Source organism: Lissotriton vulgaris, chromosome 5, assembly GCF_964263255.1.
Source record: "Lissotriton vulgaris chromosome 5, aLisVul1.2, whole genome shotgun sequence".
Classification (NCBI taxonomy): Eukaryota; Metazoa; Chordata; class Amphibia; order Caudata; family Salamandridae; genus Lissotriton; species Lissotriton vulgaris.
This window is the reverse complement of record NC_141693.1, coordinates 1616862260-1616883433: the sequence shown is the minus strand read 5'-3', so window position 1 is coordinate 1616883433 and position 21174 is coordinate 1616862260.

The window sequence follows — 21174 nt, the reverse complement described above, 5'->3', positions numbered from 1 at the left end:
GGCCTAAATCCATAGTTTTTTTGCACTCCACACCACCCCAGTTCAGACATGGCCATATGCAAATCAGTCTGACCCTATGCCTCATGGGAACAGTCCAGCCCAAACTGCCAAGCCATGCCTTCCCTGGAGCGGAAACAAGCTTCTGAGAACCGGTTTCTGGCATTCCAGCCGTCTTCTGCCCGGCTTGCTTGAATCCAGTGGTGTGGAGAGCATGGGACTCACGTCTGAGCATACCCATCCCACTCGGGGTGACATATGCCCGGCTCACTCCACTGAGTCCGTAGTGCTATCGGTACTCGACAACCTTAGAGAATGATTGGACATTAACACCCCCCAGGCCTTGGTCCTACTCGACCTGTCCGCCGCCTTTGACACGGTGGACCATTCTATCTTACTTTCCCATGTCAGGGCGGTAGGCGTCGGCGGCTCGGCCTTGGTCTGGCTGTCCTCCTTCCTAAGTGATCGCTCCCAAGCGGTGCGTCTGGGCGACTTCTCGGCCGAACCACGGAAGGTCTTATGCCGGGTCCCTCAGGGCTCTTCCCTTTCCCCACTACTATTCAACTTGTACATAGCCCCCCTCATCTTTGCCCTTCAGCAAAGGGAGGTCTCCGTATACAACTATGCGGATGACCTCCAGCTCATCTTCTCCCTCTCTCAATCCTCTGACTCTAAATCCAATTTCCAATCCACCATACTCTTTATCCGGGACTGGATGAATCTCAACTACCTGAAACTAAACCCAAATAAAACAGAGCTGGTTTTGACAGGTGGTTGCTCCAGTCCCTGGTCCCCCCCTCTTTTGGCCCTCCTCCCTTGGGCCCCCTCCATCCCCTTCCTCCTCTGTCAAAACGCTTGGTATCAAACTCAACAACCAACTTACTTTGCACTCCCAGGTGAGCTCGGTGGTTTCCTCTTCTTTCCTCTCTCTCCGCACTATTCACAAGGTCTCCCGATTCTTCTCCTTCCCCGCCCTAAAACTAATCGTACTAGCTATGGTCGTCTCTCGTTTGGACTATGGCAATACCATGGCATGCCTGCCTATAGCATACGACGACTACAGCTGGTACAGAACCAAGCCACCCGCTTGGTTCACAACTTGTCCAAATCCCATCACGTTACCCCCCTCCTAAAATCCTTGCGTGAGCGCTCCCAGTTCAAGGTGGGTGGCCTCACCTTCCAGGCTCAGCTAGGCTCCGCTCCTGCTTTCATCTCTTCAGCGATCAATGCCTATGCCCCCGCCTGGGAACTCCGCTCTTCTTCTCAACACCTTTTGATAGTTCCCCGCTTTCGCCGAAAAAATGGGGAGGCTCTAAATTTTCAACACTGGCCCCCATTTTCAGGAACTCCCTCCCACTCCATCTCAGATGCTCTTTCCAATACTCTCTTTTCAGAAAGGGGTTAAAAACCTTTCTATTTTCTAAAGCTTTCCCCCAATAAACTCTCCCTTGTCACCCCCCGTTCTGTTTCTCAAGGACTCGGTATACTGTAGCGCCATGAAACCGCCAAGTGTACGTGCGCTTTAAAAATAATTTAAACTCAAACTCAAATGCAAAAACCACAGTTGATGGACAGAATGCAGAACAATGTCATATATTCACCCCAGCACAGAGATCTGGGCCTAAATCCATCGTTTTTTTGCACTCCACACCACCCCAGTTCAGTCTGACCCTGTGCCTCATGGGAACAGTCCAAGAGGGGGAGGAATTTCCTCTGATTTTTCAGGGTGCCAAAACATGTCCCTGTTAACTTCTTCACATGTGTGGCAAAGTTTACATATTCCTCAAACCAGACCCCCAAGGCTGCTCTCCCGCCGGCATCCAAACTATCCTGTATAGCTTCAGCCACCTCCAGCAAGGCTGACTCCGTGCTATAAGAAGTTTGGAACCCCGATTGTGCCGGGTGCAGCAAACCCGCCTTCTCAACAAAGTTGGTAAGCTGAGAGGTAACTGCCTTTTCGCAGACCTTCGCCTGGCTAGGCAGGAGCCATATAGGCCGGTAGTTGACGGGAACCGACGGATCCAAGGTTGGCTTCTTAAGGAGGGGCAGTATGAGAGCCTGCTTCCAGGAGAGCGGAACACAGGCCTCGCGGAGCGACTGATTAACCAGAAGGTTAACTTCCGGATTAATCACATCAGACAGTTCGGCCAACAACCTAGCCGCACAAGGATCCTTTGGGGATCCCAATTTCAGTGCTCCTAGGATTCGGCGGGAGGCCAATGGGTCAATAGGGCCAAAAACCAAAAGAGAATGGACCAAAACCCTGTCCGAGCCACCCGATGGAACAGTCGGGGTCGGCTTAAGGGTTTTCCGGATTGATTCTTGAATGTCCATAATTTTGTCCCTAAAGTGTTTTGCCAAGGTGTTTCACCGGGTGTCCGAGGGGGGACCACCGCCTCCTGAGCACGAGGCGTTTGAAAACTCTGCACGATGGCGAAAATTTCCTTAGAATTGTTATTCGCCTAATCAATGCGAGTAGCAAAATGTTGACCCTTAGCCATGGCGATGGCTGAGTAATAGGTTTTTTGTTTGACTCTGAGAGCCTGCTTGGCAATAAGGCAATAGCCACTGACCTGCCAAGCTCTCTCCAACACCTTACAGGCATGCTTGAGAGCCTTAAGCTCCGGGGTGAACCAGGGCTTAGAGGGGGTCTCTCTCCCTAGTTTGCAGGGACCCGGTGATGAAAGGGCACTGACTGAACCACTAATCCAACTAGAGAATGTGGTGAGATTGTCCTGCAGATCACCTAGAAGGGTAGGGCGAGAGGCCGCCAGATGGGCACCGAGAAGACCAGCGTCCAGCTTCCTGGCCATGGGGGGGCGTTAACTGATTGCCGCTGGCTCAGGGCGGACAATGTGAAGAATATGGGAAAGTGATCCGACCAGGTGATCGGGAGAGGCTTTCTGACAAGCACCGAGAAGTTGGAGCAAATAGGATCCAAAATGTGAGCCCCCTTGTACAGTTGGATCCGTCACCCATTGAGAGAGCATGGCCAGCTGGAGATTTTCCATGAAGGCCGCAGAATCAGCAGACTCCAAGGAGTCAAGATGTAAATTGAAATCCCCCAAGAGAAGGTAGTTGGAAAACCTTAATACTCTGTCAGCTAGAGCATCTCCGCAGGCATCCAAAAAGGCGCCTGCTGGGCGCAGTGGACGGTAAAGTAATGAGCCCCCCAAGGTGAAGTGGGGTGACAGTTGGAAATTGAAATCCATAGCCTTACAGCCTCCCCATATGGTGGAGGACTCACACTGGAGAGCCCAATGTTCTCTATATATAATAGCAACACCGCCCCCTCTCCCCACTGGGCGGTCAGTCCAATGGATTTTATAACCCGAGGGGGTGGCAAGGGCAACAATGGGATTAGAGAACTCATCAAGCCAAGTCTCCGTGATGAACAATAGATCGAGATCATTGTCCAACACCAGGTCGGCAATGTCGGCATGATGCCGCTTCAGGGATCTGGAATTAATGAGGCAGGCTTTGAAAGAGCCCTGGGGGCAGGGGTCGGCCCTTGGCGCAACCAAGGGGAGCTGTATGGAAGGCAAAAAGCGACAGTCCGGGCATGCAAAGGTCTCTCGGGGCTGGCAGTACACGTAGAGTAGGAGGGGCAGCATGGAGCTCTTAATGACCTTAGAGCAGTGCTAGAGTATTGAGTGAGCTTGCAAATGTGATGAGTGGGGGCAAATCCGGCAGCATGGCTCACCCTGAGCCCTGCCTTAGAGCTGACGGGCGCAGACGGGCTTGCCTTAGGCGCGCCCGCTGCACGTTCGGCACAGACACATTTAATTAGGGTGAGGCCAGTGCTGGGGAGATGCGTGGAACGACTGGAGCGCTGACCGTGCCGAGCGTGTGTAACGTCCAAGGTGGCCGCTACCTGGCCGAAAATGAGGCCTGGAGTGCTACGGAGACGTGGCAGGAAGAATAGAGCCCCGAGCAATACCGAGCACCAAAAGGTATTAGCAAACTTTAAAATACAATTTTAGAACATCGAAGTGATGCACAAAAAAAAAAACTGGCAATCACTCCCCCCCCCAAATTCCCTTCACACTCACCAGAAAGAAAATGAAATGCAGCAGGCAAAGTTAAAAATAGCAACAAGCTAGTAGTGTGGGAGCTAACAGGAGCAGCGCTCTCCCGCAATGAGCCTCATTAAGTAGATTATTGCCCAGTGCCGGGGAGATGCATGGAACGACTAGACCGCTGACTGCGCCGAGCTCGTGTCCCGTCAAAGATGGCCGCCCCCGGCCGAAAAGGAGGCCAGGAGTGCTACGGAGCCGTGGCAGGAAGAATAGAGCCCCGAGCAATACCGAGCACCAAAAGGTATTAGCAAACTTTAAAATAAAATTTTAGAACATTGAAGTGATGCACAAATAAAAAATAACTGGCAAGCACTCCCCCCCAAATTCCCTTCACACACACCGGAAAGAAAATGAAATGCAGCGGGCAAAGATAAAAATAGCAACAAGCTAGTAGTGTGGGAGCTAACAGGAGCACACAGATAGTGTCACTTTGTTAGAGGAAATTTAATATTATGTGGGAGGGCGTGTTCTCTCCCTGCGCGCGGAACAGAATTTATGTTTAATTGGCTGAGGTGTTCCAACAATGAGCTTAATGTTCATTGGCTACAAACTATTGAAAGTAAAAGTGTTGCTAGCCATTCCCTTCCCATCGGATTGGCTCACATGTTCCAAGGAGGACCTTCCAGAGCTTAATGTTCATTGGCTGCGAACCATTGAAAGTAGAGGTGTTGCCAGCCATTCCCTTCCCCTCCACGGAGTAGAAGGGACATCTGATTGGCTGACATGTTCCAAGGAGGACCTTCCCAAGCTTAATGTTTATTTGCTGTAAACCATTGAAAGTAGAAGTGTTGTCAACGATTCCCTCCACCTCCGTGGAGTATCAGGGACATCTCATTAGGTAACGTGTTCCAAGCAGGACCTTCCCAAGCTTAATGTTCATTGGCGGTGAAGCATTATAACTAGAAGTAATAGCAGCCATTCCCTCCCCTTCTGCGGAACATCATGGATATTTTATTGACTAAAGTGTTCTGAGTACAAGTTTGCTCCTTATTGGGTGGAAACAGTTCACTGTTGTTTTATGACACACTTCAAAGGAGTACGGGAAAACAAAGTAGTAGAGGGGAGGGTAGGAACACGATTAACTCTGTACAGTGGTCACAAAGTGTTGGACAGGGACTGTGAACGTAAAAAATAGTTTTTTATATATTTTAAGGGTTATTTATATAATTTGTGTGGGGCCTACAAATCACTTCGGGGAAAATAACAGAGTGTTGCTGTCTTCTTTTTATTAAGTCAGTGGGTGGGATACTTCATAGGAGCCGTATTTACTTATAATGTGGTGTTTACTTTTCTGACAGGGAGTGCTTTATCTTTGAAGCAAATATTATAATGTGGAGAAGGGGGTTGCAAAAAGAAAGCACGCTCTTGAGGTCTTCCCTTAAATAGGGTTCTGAGTAGGCTACTTCTCTCGGGCAATTTTTACTTATAATGTATAGTTATAGTGCGGTGCTTACTTCTGTCGTGGGTAGTGCTATTCTTGCAGCAAAATAGTAGGTGTGTTGCGCTACAAAAAAATAAGTCTAAGTTTGAAACAGTTTTTAATAAGCAATCACAATTACACTTTCTTAGGAAAGTGTAGCTGTATATATCAGAGGAGTGAAAAATAAAAACACAATTCATAAAATATCCCTTAAGCGTGGCCACACCCTCCTTTTTTTTTTGTCGCCTATAGTTTGTAAAAGTGTTGCCCCATATTCTTGTTACTATAAGAGGGCATCAGTTACTTTTAGATAAAGTAGAAAAGAAGTGCTACAAGAAACACTCCTGCACTACATCATCTCAGGTCACAACAACAATAACAAGTAAAAAACAGTTAAACAAAAATGACGTCATATTACCTAGAAATGTACGCTTTATCAAAACATTAAATGAAGCACAATGTATATAATTTGTTTTTTAAGGAATACTATTTTATAAAATATTAGCAGTGTTACAAACTGTGAGGTAGTAAGTTATCAATGGAAATAACTGTAGTAAATGTTGTTATTGTCTCGCAGAGATAGCTCTCCAACCCCTATGAAGTTCTTTAAGTGCACAGTATTAAAATATGCATGGTGACTTTATAGTATTCCACAGGAGAAGAAGAATAAGGAGCACAACAAAAAAATATAATTTTCACAATCTCTGTTCTGTAGAAGTCTGGACAGTTTTGTCGTAGTGCTTAGAGGTCGCTCACTGCTCTGCTAACAGATCATGTACTCCATTAAGAATATATAGGAAAGTAGTAATATATACACTACTATTCCCATATATTCTATAGGGAGAACTAGAATAGGAACCACAACAGAGAAAAAGAGAAATACCAAAATATCAATTAATAAATGTAGGGTTTATCAAAGGCATTCAGTAAAAAATTATCTATGCAACCAATCTTTTTTTAAACTGCAATTTAAAAAAATATTCTCAGTGTATAAATATCTGTTAAAGTAAGTTATAAAGGTCAGTAAGCTGTATTTCAGATGGTTTACTCCTGGCGGCGACAAATCTCCACTTCCACTTGTGTGAAAATATGACACTCTACTACAATATAGAGAGTATCACTGATGCCACACAAAAAAGGAAATGGAAAATAAAGTGATAAACACAAAGCAAGATCAATAACGAAATATTTTCCAGCGGTAAATATGTTCAAAGCTTTTGTTCTCTGGAATTTCGAAATCTTTCGTCTTCGAGGCAACGGCTCATAAACTCCTCTGAGATCATAATGACTGTGAATATTATAATATACATATTCACAGTATATGATCCCAAGGGGGAAACATAGTTAAATACCAGAAGCTGATGACGTTACATATAAATCTTTAGTCTTCGCGCAGAGGAATCATGAACTCCTCTGAGATCACAATGACTGTTAATATTAAAATATACATATTCACAGTATATGATTCCAAGGATGAAACAGAGTTACAACCAGAAGCTGGTGACGTTAAGTATAAATCTTTAGTCTTCGCTATGACAGGTCACCAACACCTCTGAGGTCAAGTACAGTGTCAATATTATAATATACAAAGTCACAGTATATGAGCTCAAAGGAGCCAGAAAAGGAGCAATGTTTGCTGTATTCTGTCTGTTTCTGAAAACAAGCTGCTGACGTTACAGAAAAAAGGCAAAAACAACCAATAACACTTTTTTCTACCTACAAATGTTTAAATATTGACAAATAGCTACGTATTATAAATATCTACTATGCCATAATCAAACAACTTACAACTCTGGAATATGTGTTGTTGTTGCAAACCATGAATCCGATGCTAAAAAAGGGAACCTACATCACAGAATGGATATGGGTAAATAACTCGCAAAAACTAAACTAATCGAACAACGGGTGTGGTTTATATACTTTTTGGTTATTAAGTAGTCTATGGAAGGAAGAAGCGGCTCTGCCTATTTAGATGTCACATTTTACAGTTCACTCATGCTCATGTTTTAACTGTTTAACTTGTGCACGTGTTGGGAAAAATTACAAAATCTGAAACGGCAACGGTTTCGATTTCGATCCTAACATGTATAAGGTCCTTAGTATGTACATACGTTGGAGAACTTAAAAACTGTTACCTGGAAACCGTGTCATTTCCATTCTCATGACTAAAAACATCTGTTAATTGCCGTAATTCTAAACAGAATACATAAAAAAATATCGTTCAGAATAGAAGAAAAACAATATGTTCTAATATTTCTCATCACTTTGGTTTTAAATTTAAAAAACTGCAGCATTTGTAAAACATGCAGCTACCCCCGAAAGGTGTGCTGGCGCTCAGGCGCATCGGGAAGATTAAGCAAGGTGTTGCTCACAGTGACATATTGGTGGGCTAACGTGCTGCTGGAGCTGGGAATCAAGCTGTGAACGCTGTTGTTCGAAATTAGGTATCATAGCTGCTGCGTCACACTTTTTCCACACTTATATGTTAATTACTGCTAATTAAGTTTTAAACATTGTTAAATTATAAATTATAACAGACTACTGTTGCAGTTAGTTTTTCACTACAAAAAGTATGCACTACTTAAAAAAAATATAGGTTTCAGGGACATTGAAGTTTGAAATTAGCATTTATAAAAACATTTGAAATTCACTGAAAAAACCCATAGGTTTCAGGGACGTTATAGTTAGCTGGACATTTCACGTGTACAAAACCATGGAAATTAAACCGTTATAGTTACTTCAGCTAACTATAACTTGTGCCCCCGCAATGCACTGCTCAAGACGTCGCGTAAGCGCGTCGGATGCTTACGTTGCGCGATCGTATTCGCTCGAGTGCTTCCGGGTGCGCTTACGCCGTGCGTATCACGTGGACGTGGCTTTGCGATACGTCACGATGATGTTTTTGTTCGCGGCAATAGCGCTAACGGGACGCACGCCGGAAAACTGCGCTTTCCGGTGCGCTCACCAGGGTGCGCACCGAGAGCGCTCCAGGGCAAAAAAATAAATACATGAATAAATAGTATTATATAAATATACAATATAGGATTCATTATAAAAAATATTACATTTCATAGGTTTGAGGCCCTATATATAGTTAGGAATTAGCATTTAAAAAACCTATTAAATTCACTGAAAAAAACATAGGTTTCACACCAGTTATAGTTAGCTGGAAATTTTACTGACATAAAACCATTGAAATTCCAACGTTATTGTTAGTTGGACTCACTATAACAAGCGCGCCTGCAATGCACTGCTGATGACATCACATATTACATCACTTATGACATCGTCAGTGACATCACTCATGACATCACTTATGACACCATCCTTGTGACAGAGTGACAGACCTCCTTTTAGTGTAATGTAACCCTTGAAACACATATTCAAAAATAGAAAGTAACATTTTCAAAAAAATGGAGATACCCATACCAGTCACAACAACCAATTCAGTAATTCCACCATCTATATACACATCCACTCATTCACCAACAGTTCTATATAGTCATTCATACATATACTCATTCATCATATGTAGTGATACACATATACATCCTGTTATACACCGACAGTCATCCAAAAGTTACTCACACACATACTCACACATGCAAATAAACTATTGAACATCCATTTATTTGCATATACAACTATACACACACTACCTCCTTACTTCTAAGGAAACTTACACATACTTACTCTCTTAGACAATCACTTATAGAAACACATACTTATTAAAACAGGAACTCTTACAATCTCTTACTCTCACATATACTCACTTATATACATCAAAACTCACATACACTAGATTAAAATATATGTCATTACTAATAAAGACAATAGTGAGACAGTCATTCACTCACTAACACACACATATACACACTCATCCACCCATACAGTCCTGCACATATACTGTCTTCAAAACACATACAAACAGTGAGTCAGTCACCAACCCATACAGCTACTTACACATAAAGTGAAACACTGATACATATATTTCAATATTTAAAAGTTACTCGCTAATATATGTATTCAATAAAATACACTTAATAAGGCAGTTAACCAATCATTTTTTGAAAAAAAAACATCCATTTACACACTTATTTAACCATGTATTCTACCATCAACCTTTACAAATACATATATAAAACATATTAATTTTTCACAAAGACACACATTCACTGGCTGGTGTCATCAGTGATGTCATGAGTGATGTCACTGACAATGTCATGAGTGATGTAATATGTGACGTCATCAGCAGTGCATTGCAGGCGCGCTTGTTATAGTGAGTCCAACTAACTATAACGTTGGAATTTCAATGGTTTTATGTCAGTAAAATTTCCAGCTAACTATAACTGGTGTGAAACCTATGGTTTTTTCAGTGAATATATATATATGTTTCTTCGAACGCCCTTGCGCTCAGGAATGATCTCTACGATGCTCTCATAGTGATTTCCTCGATGCAGCATGCATTCCCTCTGTCCGTAAATAAAAATCATGTCCCGACACGTTTCGTGGCCGACCCCTCTTAGTCATGGGCTTTACACAGAGGCATAGTGAGGCTCACCTGTTTACTTCTCAGATTTATTATGAGAGACCTCTCTTTATGGGCGTGGCTTACAGTAAACGCCAGATTGCATACTGGGTAATGCAGTTCAACAGGTAAGTTCAGTGTACATCCTTTAGTAGGTTCCATGCCTCTGTGGAGATTAACAGCTTTTGATATCCTTTGGTAGGTAAGGACTTCTGGTTATGTGCGCTTCTTTTTGCAACAGAACATCGTGCCTCAAGGAAAAGAGCATTGTCCTCCATAGCCTTTCTCCTGCCTGTTTAAAACTACAACTGCAATGTAATTTTGCTTGCATAATGAGTTTGAAATGTTTTGCTTGTTTTTGCACATTCCAATATGGCGCCCGTAGATTGTGAATGGGTAGTCCTTTTTCAGTTTCCTCTTGAAATCACGTACTGCATTTAAAAATGGTTCATGTGCAACACTCTGGTTGTCACATTGAAAAAGGGCTTGACGCGAAATGCGTCTGTAAAGGAACAATAAAGGAAATACTGTACATTACCCCGCGAGTGCTGCTACTTCATTCCCGGCTGGGGGAGGATACTTAGAGCAGGAATATTACACGGTGCACCAACCGTGTTTGCGGCACCCACCGCCAGAGCCCCGTCGATTTGGTGCGAACAGAGCGTGAAAATATATATATATATATATATATATATATATATATAAATATATTTACCAGTTCTTGACTCTATGAGTAAGCATGGGCGGAAAATCCGTTCCGCTCGCGGATTTCGCAGGTTTTCGGTAAATTCGCAATCCGCGAGATTCGCTAATTTCCCGCAAAATCCGCGAGCGGACCGGATTGGGTCAAAAGTTCAAGCTGACTTTTGTAACTCTTTTAGAATGGCGCCGGCAAGCTGCCAGAGCCATTCTAAAATAGTTACAAAAGTCAGCTTCAACAGGAAGCTCTAATAGATAAAGTAAAGCAGGTGCTGCTCAAATTCAGTTACACAATCATTAATCACCCCAAACTTGGGGTGATTAATGATTGTGTAACTTAATTTGACCTTCAACTGGAGCACCTGCTTTACTTTATCTATTAGTGCTTCCTGTTGAAGCTATTTCTAGCTATTTTAGAATGGCGCTGGCAGCTTGCCGGCGCCATTCTAAGTGGGGCTGAGGGCAGAAGGGCACAAAAGTGGGACAGAGGGCAGAAGGGGACAAAAAATGAGTGGGACAGAGGGCAGAAGGGCACAGAAACGAGTGGCACAGAGGGCAGATGGGCATAAAAAACGAGAGGGTGGCAGTGATTAAGCAGGCAAAAGAAAAAACCTCGCGAAATTGCAAAGCGCCTCGCGAACACCCGCGAACACGCAAAGCGCCTCGCGAACACCCACGAACACGCAAAAACAAAAAATCTGCAAATTCGCGCGAATTTTGCGGATTGCCAATTCGCAAATCTGCAAATTCGCGAATTGCGAATTCGCAAAATTCGCTCATGCTTATCTATGAGTCAAGAACCGGTAAATTACGCACCATCTGCTCCAACCAAGAAGATCTGGTTGCATTCCCAACCGGGTTTCTTCAAGTGCACTAAGTGCAAAGACTGCCAACACGGGGTCAACACCAAAACAGTCAAGTTTCCGTTTAGAAAATCCCCATTTAAAATCAGACAACACTTCACCTGTAAAACAGACTTTGCAGTGTACGTTCTTAAATGCTCCTGCGATTCAATCTATGTAGGTAGCACCATACACCCAGCCCACGTAAGGATCCTACAACACCTCAGATCTATCAACAATGAAGATTTCACATATCCTGTGGCTCGCCACATTAATGCCCACCACAACGGCAAAACTGAGGAACTCACTTACTTTGTACTGGACAGTGTAGCACCAAACCCCAGGGGAGGGAAAAGACAACACAAACTGAGAAGACTTGAGTCTAAATACATCATAGAGCTCAACAGCAAGATCCCAAATGGCCTTAACGCTGATGAAGCATTGAGTGTACACCTGTGACACAGCACTCAATTTGTTGCCTCATCATCCCCTGCCACGCTCTCAGAAACTTACCCATTCTATTGAGAAAATCCTGTTTCACCATCTAGTACTTGATCCTTTTTAACCACTCAGTGCACTTTTTATTTTCAATTCATTTATTCTTTATCACCTTTTTTTTCACACACATACAATCACTAAACACTGGATCAACCACGTGCCAAACACAACTCTGCAAGCCTTTTTCAAACTGAGGTATTATCACATCGATAACAGCGGCTCTCCTTCAGTGATATTTAACACCTAGAAAGTCACAGGGAGACACAGGCACGAGGCATAAAGGCATTTCTCCAACGAGACACGCGTCCAATAGCCCAAATGGGCTGGACCCCCCGCCCCGACCTGGCTACCCTTGTCCATTTTCACGCACTTGCGTTTAATCGAGCCACCAGTTCTCACTCTTTTGAACCCTAACACCTAAGCCTAACTGGCTTACAACCACAAGGCCGAACCTCCCTATTACTTTCCTCCCTATATTAGACCCTGCATTCACCCGTGCCTAGCACCTAACCCTGCCCCCCCTAATCATATTCAGGCAGCATTGACTAAATTGAGAAAACGGATGCCTAGCGTACTTTCATTACTAGACACAGCAGGCTTATTACAGATTATCGGGACACTCGTTTGCGTTAACACTACGCTTTACATCCCGAAACGGAGCCCTTTGCCTGTGAACAAACTAACATATATCTGTACATTCCGACATCATCATTGCATGCAAGTCTCAATATCAGCCCGCTGCATACTTACATTGAGAACACACGCGTTCAGGGACACCACGCACACACGATCTGACTCGATCAGGCCCCACGAGGTTACAGAGTGCAGAGCAGTGGAGAGCTTCTATACCTCAGAAAGGAACTCTTCCATGTCTAGAACAGCACGCACTAGGCAGATGCCAAATTGTAACACAATTGTCTCCACTGTTCAGACATAGAGTAGTTTTTAATCACAAATGTGAGAAACATTATCACGAGAGCTTCTCCTATGATTTGTAAAGATGTATTTACACAGTTTAGAAATAATTATGCTTTTCTATTTTACAATGACTTGCATTTTTTAGCGCAACCAATTCTTCTATGTTCATAGTCACATGGTTTCCTATGTCACATGGTTGATCCACTATATGTCACAAATGCACTAGTATAAATGAGGCTCACTAACCTGGTGTAAGCAGATGTAGTGAACAAGGCGGACTTGTCTGCCGAAACGCGTCTGATCGTTTATATTGGTGAATAAAAGCCTTTGATCTTCATCCACGGAGTCAGTGCCTGTTCTTTTTCATGCCAAGCCAGGATTGGAAGCATATATGAACAGGCTTGTTTTGAAGATGTAGTTCCCAAATTTGAGGCTCCACGACAGAGAGGGGCTGTGAAGGACGAAGAGGCGACAGGCAGAGGCCACGGGGACATCAAAGGATGGGTGGGAGGGGAAAAAAATGTGACACCTATAGCATTTGTAATGCAATATGTGTTGTATTTACGTGACTAAGATGTATTGATCTTACAAATACCAATGGCTTTTATTTTTTTTTATAATGAATATTTTAAAAAGTTGTGTCGAGAGCGAGAGCACTAAGCTGTGTAGCTCAAACACTTCCAAAAAGGCAAACAGCTCCTAGGCTAGGGTTATAAGGGCAATGCAAAAACACCACGGAGACAACATCCGAGTATTGATGTAAGCAAAAAATATAGTGGAATAGTTGCATGAATTTATAATTGACCTTAGGTGTGGCTACGTGAACCTAAGGCTACTGGAGAGTAAACATCAAAAACGTGCTATGACATTAGTTGTGTAAGAAACGATTGCAAGCAGGACTGGAGTCTTGATGTTTTATACTGTGTTTATGTCATTGTCTGTTACATGAATCCTGCCGTTAGTTTAAAAAAGTGCATGCATGTTCACCCAGTGAGCCTACCTTATATTGTTTGTCTCTGTGCAAAATACCAAGTCTCAGTCACAGAAGTGTGTATAAAGCGTTAGTGTCGTGTGAGGAAGAATGTATAGAGTGACAAATAATGTACTGAAAGAGGATAGTGGAAAACTAGAATTAAAATGTCGCCATATCTCAAAATTTTGCACGTGATACAGAGACAGCAAGAAGTGGAATGGAAGTATGTTTATTGTGTGTTTGGAAGCCACGCAGATAAAGGGGTGAGAGAGAAAGCCTCCAAAATAGTATAAGAGTAGAGTTATTGCAGTATAACGAGAATTAAAGAAGGAAGAGATAGGGAAGCAGAGAGATTACAAACTATTGCAGTGTGTCATGTTTTTAATCATAAACGGTTTAAAGTTGCTAAATTGAAATGCCATATTTAAAAACGAAATATACTGTTAAATGTGCTTTCGTACCGACTTTAATTTCAATATAGTGAAAGGCTGAAAGTATTCCACCATGTTTATAATAAAATGTGACCACGCTAACAATACTGTCTAAGACAGTATCCTTAAAAATTACATTCTTTTTTTTTTTTTTTGCTGGTTCCAAATGGTCCGAGTAAAGCGTGAATTAAAGACAACAATAAAGGCGGATGTCTCTGTGTAGCTTGTGCTCTCCTGGCACCTCGGGTCGGTTTAGTGTTAACGCGTAATCGACAAACCCATTGTCAAGCAGGATGTCTCTGTTGTTGTCCACTGGCGCCTGTTTGTTTCAAGCAGAGAGGAAAGAGCTGGAGAAGGCGGATGCACGCACTGCTAATGGAGAAGGGAGGGGGTACCCCTATAAGAATGGCTCTGTCTGCCTTGTCCCCAGTGGTGCCAGTTGCCGGTTCCAAAGTAACACTTGCTAATTATTATTTTAATAATTGTAGCTGCGCAAATGAAAACTAGATTACAGTGTATCAGAATGGTAAAAGGTAACAATGAAGAGCATGCTTCAGCTTTGTGCTGGGAATAATTTCAGTGCCACAAAAGGTCAGAGCAATATGTGAGTTGATGTCTTCGTGTGGGCACCTAGTATACACACGGGCCACAAATGAGGAAATAAAATGCTCAAATGAATATTGCCTTTCTATCCTGCAATTCATTTCTGGGCACATGATCCAGGCAACATCTCTTACTGTCTAGTTTTTCAGTAGACTATTTGTTCTTCTTCGAAAATTAAATATTTCTTTACTTGAAGTGTATAAGCAGTTCTCATCATAACAGCAATAATAATAGAAACCTGAGTAGATTTCTTTGTTTTACACAAATACACATTTTGTGATAAGGAACGGCCCAGAGGCAAAAGACAGCTGGCAAGACCTCTCTAAAGAATTTTTTTTTTTTTTTAAAGGAACACTAGGTGTTGGAGAGCAACAAAGGAGCCGCTGGGGGGGGGGGCAGAATGGATGGTCGGCGGGGTGAGGGAGCAACAGAGGTGCTTGAGACTGACCAGCTGCACGAAAAGGTATTAGCAGAACTTTAAAAACTGTAACATGCTCCCTGGAAAATGCATTTACAGTGAATAATGTTTGTGAATGTGCTAGGGTTAAGTTTAAGTGAACTTTACGTGACCCTTCATTGAAGTTACTGGCTTTCTATTAGATAAGAGTGCCAGACCGCAGAAGGAAATAAAACAAACGAAAAGGGCTAAAAATGGACAATGGAGGAACGAGGCAAGTATACAACAAAGAAAAAATAAACGAGGCACAAATGAATAGAAAAGGCGCGCCGCGCGATGTGTGGGCAGAGAGAAGGCAGGCGCTGGAGAGGGAGGGGGTGGCTGCCTGCAACTCGAGAGACCATATGGAGAGGGAGGGGTGGGCTGCCTGCAGCTCGAGCGACCATATGGAGAGGGAGGGGGGTGGGCTGCCTGCTGGGAGAAGCTTGGGGCAGACAATGAAGAAAAGTCGGTCTAATTACAGATTGAAAAAGTAGGACATTTCGGAAAATACACAAAAAATTGATGTGTGTGCAGGATACAAAAATGAACAAAGTACAAGGAGAGGTATAACGAGGCAATAAATGGCAGGCACTGAAACGGAAGAGAAGAGCAAAGGAAACGTGCTGGGAGGAGAGATGGGGGGTATGGAGGCCTCGGAGAACGAGTGTGAAGCTCTCTCTGCATTGCTGTGGTGGCGACCATATGGAGAGGGAGGGGGGTGGGCTGCCTGCTGGGAGAAGCTTTATACCAAAAAAATTGACGAGTGTGCAGGCTACAAAAATGAACAAAGTACAAGGAGAGGTATAACGAGGAATGGAAGAGCAAAAGAAACGTTCTGGGAGGAGAGATGGGGGGGTCTGGAGGCCTCGGAGCATGAGTGTGAAGCTCTCTCGGCATTGCTGTGGCGGCGACCATATGGAGAGGGAGGGGGGTGGGCTGCCTGCTGGGAGAAGCTTTACACAAAAAATTGACGTGTGTGCAGGTTACAAAAACGAACAAAGTACAAGGAGAGGTATAACGCGGAAGAGGAGAGCAAAAGAAACGTGCTGGGAGGAGAGATGGGGGAGGAGTCTGGAGGCCTCAAAGCACGAGTGTGAAGCTCTCTCGGCATTGCTGTGGCGGCGACCATATGGAGAGGGAGGGGGGTGGGCTGCCTGCTGGGAGAAGCTTTACACAATAAATTGACGCGTGTGCAGGTTACAAAAACGAACAAAATACATGGAAAGGTATAACGCAGAAGAGAAGAGCAAAAGAAACATGCTGGGAGGAGAGATGGGGGGGTCTGAAGGCCTCGGAGCACGAGTGTGAAGCTCTCTCGGCAATGCTGGTACAAGGAGAGGTACAACGCGGAAGAGAAGAGCAAAAGAAACGAGCTGGGAGGAGAGATGGGGGGTCTGGAGGCCTCGGCCCGCGAGTGTGAAGCTCTCTCGGCATTGCTGTGGCGGTGACCATATGGAGAGGGAGGGGGTGGGCTGCCTGCTGGGAGAAGCTTGGGGCAGACAATGAGGAAAAGTCGGTCTAATTACAAATCAAAAAAGTAAAACATTTCGGAAAATACACAAAAAATTGACGTGTGTGCAGGTTGCAAACAAACAAAGTAAAAGGAGAGGTTGGTGTTTGAGTGAGCAGCCTTTGATGTATGAGCGAGTGGGAGGGAACAGCAGGGGGCCGAGCTGATACCATAGAAGAGCTGTTTGCGGCACCAAGCTGGGGAACAGATGGCTGGCGATGTGCACGCGCTTTTTAGGTGAATGTGCTTGCGCATTGAACTAAAAAGCGCACGGGCACTGCATGAAATCGCCAGTTTGGTTAAACTCTGGATAAGCCCCTATATCTCTCGCCAGCTCGAATGCGCAAGCGTATTGGCAGGCGAGATCTAAAAATGACGAGACAACAAAAAGCATTTAGAGGACAGCTGTCTTCTACTGTCTTCCCCCCTCTCTTTTTCTTTCCTGCTTTGGTGTTGGTGTGCCGATTGTTTCTTTTCATTACACCGAGTAAGGAAATAGATGATGTGACGCTTCTTTGACAAGAAGGTAAGCTGGTGGAGTGATCAGTGGCAGTTAAGAATTGTACTAAGAGGTATTAAAGTGGAATTTTGACTGGTTTCTTTTGTTGTTTTTTTACAGTGAAGTTGGTCCTGATGAGAACCCGGATGTTGGTTTTTTACAGTGAAGTTGGTCCGGATGAGAACTCGGATTTAAAAGGGGTTTGAAACGCGTAGACCATGCAACTACCAAACACTTGCCCTCAAATAATTAATTTTGAAATAACCAAGCTTTGTTGCATTCTAGTAAAAGAAAATATGTAATAGGATGAAACAAAATGTAAAACTTGTATAGGATAAAAAAGGATTTATGATTTAATCAATATTGTCTGGTATGAGGAGTATGTGTATGAATCATGAGCTTTTCGTTTTCTTAAAGAATGGTTGAAGTGAATGTGGGATGGCGAGAGAATTGAAGATTTTTTAATAAGATTGTAATATATATTGTTGTGTAATGTCTAGATAGAAAATGTATCGGATGTTTGTGTAATGTCCAATTGAAAACTTTCTGAAAAAAACTTTTTGATAAACAAATAAAAGCGACTAATGAGCTTGAAAATGGTTGATGGTATGTCCACACATTTTTTAGGTTGAATTGATTGTTGATTGACAAGCAGTATTGGCATTTCTCTCTTGGTTGTTGGATGAATATTAAATGAGCAGCTTCTTGTCTGCCCAGAAATGCTTTTTTTTACAGTGGTGGCTTTGCGGGAGACTTTCCATTTTTGTTCCAAACTGGGTGTCCATGCCTACTTGCGCATCCAGGTACTGGATGTTGCTGTGTCCCCTGGGGTCCCAATGCCACTGCGGCCCCTGGTGGCTTCCTAAGTAACTTCATTGGGCCAGAGAGGGAGGTGACAATTATTTCTCCTGCTTCCACCTTGGGGGGGAGTAACCCCTCTGTCTTTGGTTTCCTGCCAGGAGGTTGGCACAACTTTGTTGTCTTCTGCCTGCATTGGCTGTGGGCAAGAAGCAGTTGACAGTATGCTCTGCCTCCCCCAGACACGAGCAGAGGGTAGGCAACATACCCAGCACTCATTGTTATGTAGCAAATGAAGAAATTGGTGGCTGGGTTACAGTTGCGCTGGGTAACAATGATAATAGTAAGGATAAGAACAAGTAAAGAAGCTCCAAGGATAAGGTTTAGACCACCAAACTAAACACAACAGGCATGAACCAGTCAATGCCCTGATACACAACACAACATTTATCCTGAGCTAACACAAAAATCCACTTTGCAACCAACGAACAAATCACAAGTCGCTGTTTGTTTTCTTCTTTTCTTTCTTTTATTTCATGCGTTGATTGTTCATAAAACCTCCTAGCCGACACGTGTTTCGTCTGATTTGGTGTTAATCCACAGACTTCTTCAAGGCTTGATTAATCAAATTCGACCTCTAGTCTCTTGTTCAACACCCCTGCCACAGCGTCATTGGGGTTCAGTTATCCTCCTAGTCTATTTTTCACGTTGTTTTGGCCCGTAGATAGCGGTTAAAATCAGTCTCTCTCCATACTGTATTATTCGGGTATTTTCCTCCTGTGACGATATCTCGTCCTCTGTAAAAAAGTTCCTGGCGCCAGGAACAAGAGACTAGAGGTCGAATTTGATTAATCAAGCCTTGAAGAAGTCTGTGGATTAACACCAAATCAGACGAAACACGTGTCGGCTAGGAGGTTTTATGAACAATCAACGCATGAAATCAAAGAAAGAAAAGAAGAAAACAAACAGCGACTTGTGATTTGTTCGTTGGTTGCAAAGTGGATTTTTGTGTTAGCTCAGGATAAATGTCTCATTGTTATGTAGTTGTTTGTCCTGGGGAGATCCAGGGGGATTAATTAGACGGAAACCATTTGATACACATCTCAGATCCAATAAACCTACGTTAAAATTTGACCTAGCTCTGATTGACTAGTTCATGGAGGATGATTTTGTGCCATACTTTGTAACATCAGTATGATTGCTAGGTTTCACATGCTGCCTTATCACCACCCATATGCAGAAGTATGAGTCCATGAAAAGCAGTTCTCAAATGCTTTCTAGGAAAAAAGGTTTCCCATTCTTCCGTGGAGAGAGCTGGTTCCAGTCCATGTTATTTTTCTGGTGATGTGTTCCTTGAGGTTGAGGCCACTGTCCAGAGTGAATCTGAATGACCGGGCAAAGGGGTAACTGGAGAGTTTTTGAGGAGTGCTTTTCACATGGTTGGAGGCCACATATTAAAGCACGTGTTATGCCCATTGTATTCCAAAGTCTGTTATCTATATCATTTAGCATGAAAAACGATCCAACGATTGAAGATAATTAGCCTCTTTTAGTCTTATATGACATCTCTGATGGATTTCCAAGATATGATGTATGATGTCCTGTACCAGGCCATTTGTGGGTGAGTAATCCAGTATGTTTTTGTGTTTGCTTTCATGATCTGACACATAAAAACAAAAGCCTCAAAATACAAACAGTCAACTAGTAGTGGATATGCTCAGTTTAAGATATCCCTAATCTGCGACATGGTAAGCTTATCTATGGCAGGCATTTTGGGCTGCCCTATGTGAAATAATTTGCAGAGCACAGAGGTCTAACATTTAAAAAAAAAGGGGGACTTTTCTGAATCAAGATGAAATAGTATTATGGAACACAGGTTGGTACAGTGGTACTTTACTATAAGACACATATTTATGCACCTCCCACATATTAGTAAGATATGTTTTGTTTTTTAAATTTAAAGTGGCTTACAGTTAATACATCTGAAGTAGAAGTGCAATGATGTTAGGTACCATTGGATGTTAATACCAATGTGGCAGTGTTAGTGGAATGTAAATAAACGTAAAAGTATTTTTTTATTGCAGTTCATCAATGTACATGCTGTTACTTTGTCAAATTGCAATGGACACTGTGGCAATATTGTTATTACTTTCGCAAGAAAGCCTCTGTACACATATGTCTTTCTTTTGTTAAATAACACACATAAATAAATACATAAATAAATAAATATCATAGCTGCAAAGTAAAACTAATGGGTGTTTAGTAGATTACATCGTGTCTTTGACAATATAAGGCTTCCAAATAGCACCAAGTTCCTAAACAAAATGTACATAAATCAGCAACCGGTTGTTGTGCCAGCAGGTTGAGTACATTAAAAAGCGTATACTGACTCTGAGTTACAAGCTATGCTCCATGGTGCATGAACAGTCCAGACACAGGGCCGCATGATGCCCCATGACCAAACCTAGTGGGAGCACAAATCCTACACCCAAGCAAAGGCAAACCATAACACGAGTTTACGCTATAAGCATTTAAAATTACAATGTATTTTATTTGTTTTACAAACCAAAACATGAATAAAAGACAACGTCATTTACAATGCCGATCGGCTTTGTGTTCACAATGAGCACACGTGACGGACTGTTGGTAAAGAAATGACGCTAGTCAAATACCCGACAGAGAGCTCTACATACAGGTTAACTGTTCATATATATATAGACAGCCTGGTGTAGAAAAGAACCACTTGACTCTGCGCATGCTCCTCTGAGGATATAACAGCCCTATAGGCTAGAGAGGACCACATTATGCAGTAGGGTTAATTAAATTATGGGGCAAGAAAAGGTAAAATATGTGGCACATTTTGTAATTGTATGACGTCATTTTGTAAAGTTTGCACGTCAACACTGCACACATATCTCACCTCATTGGCATCAGCTGAAC